A 6,138-nucleotide genomic window follows, 5' to 3' on the forward strand; every position below is an offset into this window, starting at 1 on the left:
CAAAGGATGCTAAATTCGGCATCTTGGGGCCTGCGGCCTGGGACCAGCGGCTGCTCCATTCCTAGTCATTACAGTGTGGCTTTTTAAGTGCGCTCACTCGCTCTCTCTCTCTCTCTCTCTCTCTCTCTCTCTCTCTCTCTCTCTCTCTCCCCCCACCCTCTCTCCATCTCCCCCGCCCACCTCTCCTTTAATGAGACCCCCGAAGCTCTCACTCTCTTCTCCACCCTGCTACCTAGGCCGTCTTGGAACTTTAAGAATCTGAGCACCCCGACTGAGTCTATCAATCAGGTTGCTCGCTCTGAAACGGCACTCCAAGACCTAAAACGTTTTCTGTCCCTAACTCTTAGCACACAGGCATGCATGTCTAACCTGCATTCAACACAGTCTTCTCGGCGAGGGTAACTCCTCCCAAGTCATACCGTGAAAACCTCACCGGAAACACTAAAATGAACCCCTGTAAGCTGGACAGTCCCTGCATCTGCCGTTAAAAAATAAAAATTAAAAAACGAAACAAAACTTTCAGGCCATTACAGCGAGAATACTTTCATCCTGCAGGCTTCACTCAGTCACCTGAGAGAAATCTTTGATAGTTGCTTTCACCATTTCATCAGAAACACTGAACAGAGTTCTGTCTTTTCTAAGGCTTATTAGACTACTGGCTAAAAGAGGCGGGGGAAAGCCAACTCTGTAAATACCTGGAGAGTTTAGTTTTATAATAAAACCTGTTCGATTAGATCTGTTCCACTCAGCCTACCGATTTAAATGTGAATCTCACACAGAAGCACCCGGAATAAATATTTGACCAAATATCTGGGCACCCTGACGCCCAATCAAGTTCCCACATGAAATGAACCCTCATGAGGACGAAGGGAAGACAGTTGAAAGATTGACACCAAAAACCGAGTTTTAGAAGGTTAGTGGGACTTGGTTGAATTTGGAAGGAAAGACTTGTGATCCAGGCAGAGAGGAGGAGGAGAAGAAGTTCAGAGAAGAGAGAACATGGCTCACTCAGCAGACGGCCGATGTTCAGATGGTGGGTTGGAAGGCGTGGCTTTGCCTGCCATGCTCATGTCCTGTTTGTAGGGTTTTTTTGTTTTTTGTTTTTTTTTGCAGGGGGGATGGGGGGCAGGGGAATGAATATGTGGTCGTTGAAAGGACTTAAACACAGGACTTGTCAGATCTCCACTTTAAAAAAAGGCTTTAAATGATCAATACGATACCTGTAGACAATTTCTCAAAAATGAATTAAGCGAGCTTATCACTTTAAGGAAAACAACCAACAGTATTTGTTGGCCATTCCAAGTTTCCACTTAAAAATCAGAATTGTAGAAAACTGGTAGCTGCCACTAAGACTGATAGCTTTCCAGTACTTTAAGAATCTTTTAATGAGATCAGAGGGATAGTCGTCAATGTGATTTTTTTTAATATTGCTTTGTGAAATATGTCAATATTTGGAAAATCTTCATAACTCAATAAACTAATATTTTCCAAATGATCGACATAGATCCGACATAGGATGTCACAGAATCATGCCTAGGTAAAGAAAAAAATCAATTCGAAGAGCAAGATGGACCAAACGAATTTTAATGTAACAAAGTATAAAAAGTTAATTGATAAGGTTTCAGATTTGACACCACGACTGATCTTTAAGAAACTATAATTTGTCCATTTTGGGTATAGGATCAAAGAAGAATATATACAATGATGTGAAAAAGATATTAACATACTCTTCTTTTCAACTACATATTTGTGTGAGGCTGGATTTTCTTCCTATACTTCAAGTAATGTCACAATACACTGAATGCAGAATCAGCTATGAGAATCTGCCACTAGAGAGATATAAAAATATAAGTGCCATTCTCCTCACTGAATTATTTTATATTTTGAAAGGAATATTCTGCATGAAATGTCTTTATAACGTCATGAGTTTATTATTTTAAAATAAATTATTAAATAATATGAGTTGGGTTGTTTTTTCTTTTTGCACTTTTCATTTCAAATGCACGAAATTTGGATAGATACGGCTCACATCAACAAGAGTTCTTTGGAGTCCTAATAATTTTTAAGAGTGTAAGAATCTTATAAACCAATATCAAGTCGTGACATTGTATACCTGAAACTAATATAATATTATGTGTCAATTATACCACAATTAGGAAAAAAAAAAAATCACCTAACTTTTTTAGGTTCATATTTGGCTGAGGGGCCAATAACGTATAAAAGAGTCTTGAGATCAAGAAGTTGAACTTCCGCACTAACTTACACTGCTTCGATTGTTCTAAATTCAAAACATTCCAACTTTTATCAGAAAGATAGGGGAGGGAAGAAACACCGGAGGTCAGAGCTCCGGGTTAATCATTAAAGGAGGCTTTCTTGGCGAGGTGCCCTGCAGGTGTGTCCAGCCTGGGGCTGCGCACCTTACTCAGTGCTCTGGGGCGGGCAAGCCGTCCACCTTCTGATGTAAGTGAGCTGCCCAGGCTGGTTTGGAAAGCATGCATGTGGAACCCGAGGGTCTGGTACCCTATTCCTCTAAAGCTACCTATGCAGGTATGTGCCTGGGAAGTCCTCAGGTATCCCAGGAACAGGGTTCCCCAGGAGACGCTGGTCCCCAGGCCTCTGGAAGAGATGAGAAGGGGAAAACACAGGACCTCGGGTCTCTGTGGTTTTGTGAGCACCCTGAGTCACGACCCTTTCAAGAAAACCTGTTATTCATTCGGAAGCAGACAGACCTCTCTACATCCCCCGGGACACAAAAGCCTGTTTGATAATTAACATGTGACTCAGTCCCATTCCTGTGGTGAGTGATCCATCTCAGCCGCGTGGCTCTCCGGCCCTGTGACTGACAGGGCTGGGTGGGGCTCTCCCCCAGGTACAGCTGGGCAAAATCCAGCCGGGTCCTTATGTTCTGAGTCTCTCTCTGCCGCACCTGCCAAGTGGGATGAACAATACCCTCTTTGTATTTAAAGCCCCTGGTTAATTACTATCATTTCAGTGCTTACTCTGTGCCAGGAAATGTCGGGGGCTGCATGTAAGAAGATTTAGTCCTCACCGAAAGCCCGAAAATTATGGCATTTCTTCACTCCTAAGGAGAGTTTCTGTCTACGCTTAACGCATCCAAAATTGAATTTCGTCTTGCACTGGATGCGTATGTGGCTTGTTCTGTTCCGTACAAACGTTAATAAATTGACGCTGCATCTTATAATAAAAAATCCAGGACGAAGTTCCCTGTCTTACGAATGGGGAACAACTTAAAAAACACGAAGTAACTTGCCCAAGTGCACACAGCTGGAACGTGGCGGGACAGAAGGGTGAACCCAGGACTGTCTGTCCCCAAAGCCTGGGGTCGTCACCACTTTGTCGTCCCAAGGTGCTGCCTCCCCTTCCCAGCCCGAATCTACTACACAGCCAGGACCTGGCAAAGCACCCAGTCTCACCCAGGCGTCAAGCGCCTCCCTGCCCCTTTGTTCACTGATTTGTCAGAATAACCAGGTGAGACACCTTTTGTTCAGTTAATCCGACATGTCTGAGACAGTTAACTCTGAGGCCTCCTACAGCTTAAGTTTGGGCCTTGAGGAGCTGAAAATGGGCAGCTTGCATTGAGCATTTGTTGGCAATACAATGATGTGAAATATTTTATGTGTAGGGGACACTTCTCCACAGTGCTCATCCCAACCCCAGCACCCCAGCTGTCTAAGTCTACAACTCAACAAGCTGCCCATCTTCACCTCATCCTATGCATTGAATCTGAGGTGGCCGATAACCCTATGTCTGAGCAGACAAGGCTTCTGCCTTTGGCACCCACACTATTAAACATCCAGACAACTCCCAGGTGGCTGAAGAACCCCCATTTTGAGGTGCTTCTGTTGTCTTTATAGGGTTCCCTCTTAGTATGGTCTTAAGAGTATGTCAGAACCTGTAGGTAGAAACCAGTGCCCTTCACTGACTATGCACTGGCGGGGACAACCCACTCACACGCAGAGGAAAACTTAATCAAGACCCACTCGCGTGGGTCTTGAAAAATGAGAGCTCAAGATGAAGTTTATGAAACAACCGTTAGAACGTCCAAGTTCAGCTGTTCCATCTTTATTCCTTAAAATGTCAAAAAATTCTGCAGTTAAAAGCTTTCGTCTAGCAGAGTCCTGTATTTTTCTGCAAAAATTCTGCAGTTAAAAGCTTTCATCTAGCAGAGTCCTGTATTTTTCTCATCACTTTGGATGTGTTTCCAATGTACATTGCAGAATAATCTGGGGGGAGAATAAATTCGTTGCTATTTCTTAGCATTTTTTTTTTCCTTTTGTTTACGGTGTTTTTCGATGACCTCGAATTTAAAATATTTGCATCGTGGCATCTGAGTATTTCCTTTGTAGTTCCTTTTAGTGCTTTGAAGCTTGGTCTCTGTCCATTCAAAAATTAGGCATTCACCAATATTTTCTTCTCCTTTTTAATAGTTCAATTTTTTTTTAAACGCAAAGGTCACGATGGATGGTGAAATGCTATGATCTCATCAGCTTTATGTTCCTAAACAGCTGACCGATTCTCCTGGTGGTACTATTTATTAAACAATTCCAAACAGCTCAGGGCCAAGGGAGATGGGATTCTACCTGTCTGGAGGCTCCTTCCAGCCGCCCTGGCCTGCAGGTGGGGAGCACCTGGGCTGGGGGGAGCACCTGGGCTGGGGGGAGCACCTGGGCTGGGGAACACAGGTCTCTGCAACACTCCTTCAGAACCAGAGGCAGGTGTACGGGAACTCTTGGTACTACCTGCTCTTTTCTGTAAACCTAAAACTGCTCTAAAAAACAAAGTCTATTAATTTTTTTTGAAGCTGACATAGCTCAGTTTCCTCAGCGCAGGCATTTAGTGCTCAGCATCTCCACGTCCCGTTTAAAGGACAGGGATGGACAGGCGGGTCAGGAGCTGAGGGGCAGAGACTTGGTGCGCTGACCGCGAGTGTCAATCAAAGGCTCTCCTTTCCCCTCCAAAAAAAGGACCAGGGGTGCACCTCATCGGTGTATTTCAACCAGGTATTTTATTGTTCTGGCAACTGCAAAATATACAAATTTCTGACAGGCATCCCCTGTTTGAAAGCTGGCACAGCTTCATCCCAGGCAATTGATTCAGACAAATAGACAGAACGTAGAGAAGTCGTTTAAGTCACGCGTAGAAGGCCCGCAAACCAACCAACGAACGACAAACCCAATCTGTACAGCTTTCTGCTTTCCGGCTCCCTTATACATATTAAATAAATAAATAGCACATCTGCTATCAAAATAATAAAAAAATAAATTTCAAGTATTACAAACGAAATCATCATTGGTTGTGGTTCAAACAGTTTTTCCGCTCCCCTCAAATAAAGAGTTTCGTCCAAGGTCTCAGGACAGGAAAAGGAGAGGGCTAAGCCTCCCCCTCCCCCCAAATCACGCAAAGTTAAAATTAAATTGGTCCCAGGTATTTCTGCTGGGGCGGTGAGAGCTGACGGGCCAGCAGGAACTCCGCGACCGCAGCTCCGAAACGCCAGTCCAGCGCCTCCTCTGCTCTGGCCACGGGCCCCCTCCCCGCCCAGGCCCTGGCCCTGGCCCTGGCCAGCTCATGTCCCACGGCCTCGTTTACGTCCGCGCCGCCGTCAGGCTTTCAGAGGCGAGGGGAACGCGTCTTCACACAGCCCCGCTCGGCTCGGCCGTAAGAGGCGAACATCAGAGTCGGCTCTGACAACCAGAAACCCAAGTGGGCCAGAAAGGGGGACACAAGCAAGCCATTCTCAAGAGCGGCCCCTCTGTCTAAAAATACAACCAGCCTACAAACACACACGGTCCACTAGACTCCATAGCGCAGGAAGAGGTAAAAATAACCCAAGTCTTCAGTCCCGCAGGAATGGACACTCAGACATCCTCTTGGGCAGACCACCAGGTGTGAGGGGGCAGGGGTTCAATGGTTTGGTGTGAAAACCTCAAATCTGATTGTCCGGTCTCTGAAGGGTGTCGTCCCGTTTCCCATGTGATCCCAGAGAAATGTGCGTTCCCTGAAAACTCTCTAACAAAATAAGGGCAGGAACAGAAGGAGCTCATCTCTCCGCGGGGAGCGCCAGGTGTCTCGGCTCGCCCCTCCCCCATCCCCACTATTTCATGGGCTGAGGGGGGTAAG

Source organism: Pteropus vampyrus, unplaced genomic scaffold, assembly GCF_000151845.1.
Source record: "Pteropus vampyrus isolate Shadow unplaced genomic scaffold, Pvam_2.0 Scaffold513, whole genome shotgun sequence".
Classification (NCBI taxonomy): domain Eukaryota; kingdom Metazoa; phylum Chordata; class Mammalia; order Chiroptera; family Pteropodidae; genus Pteropus; species Pteropus vampyrus.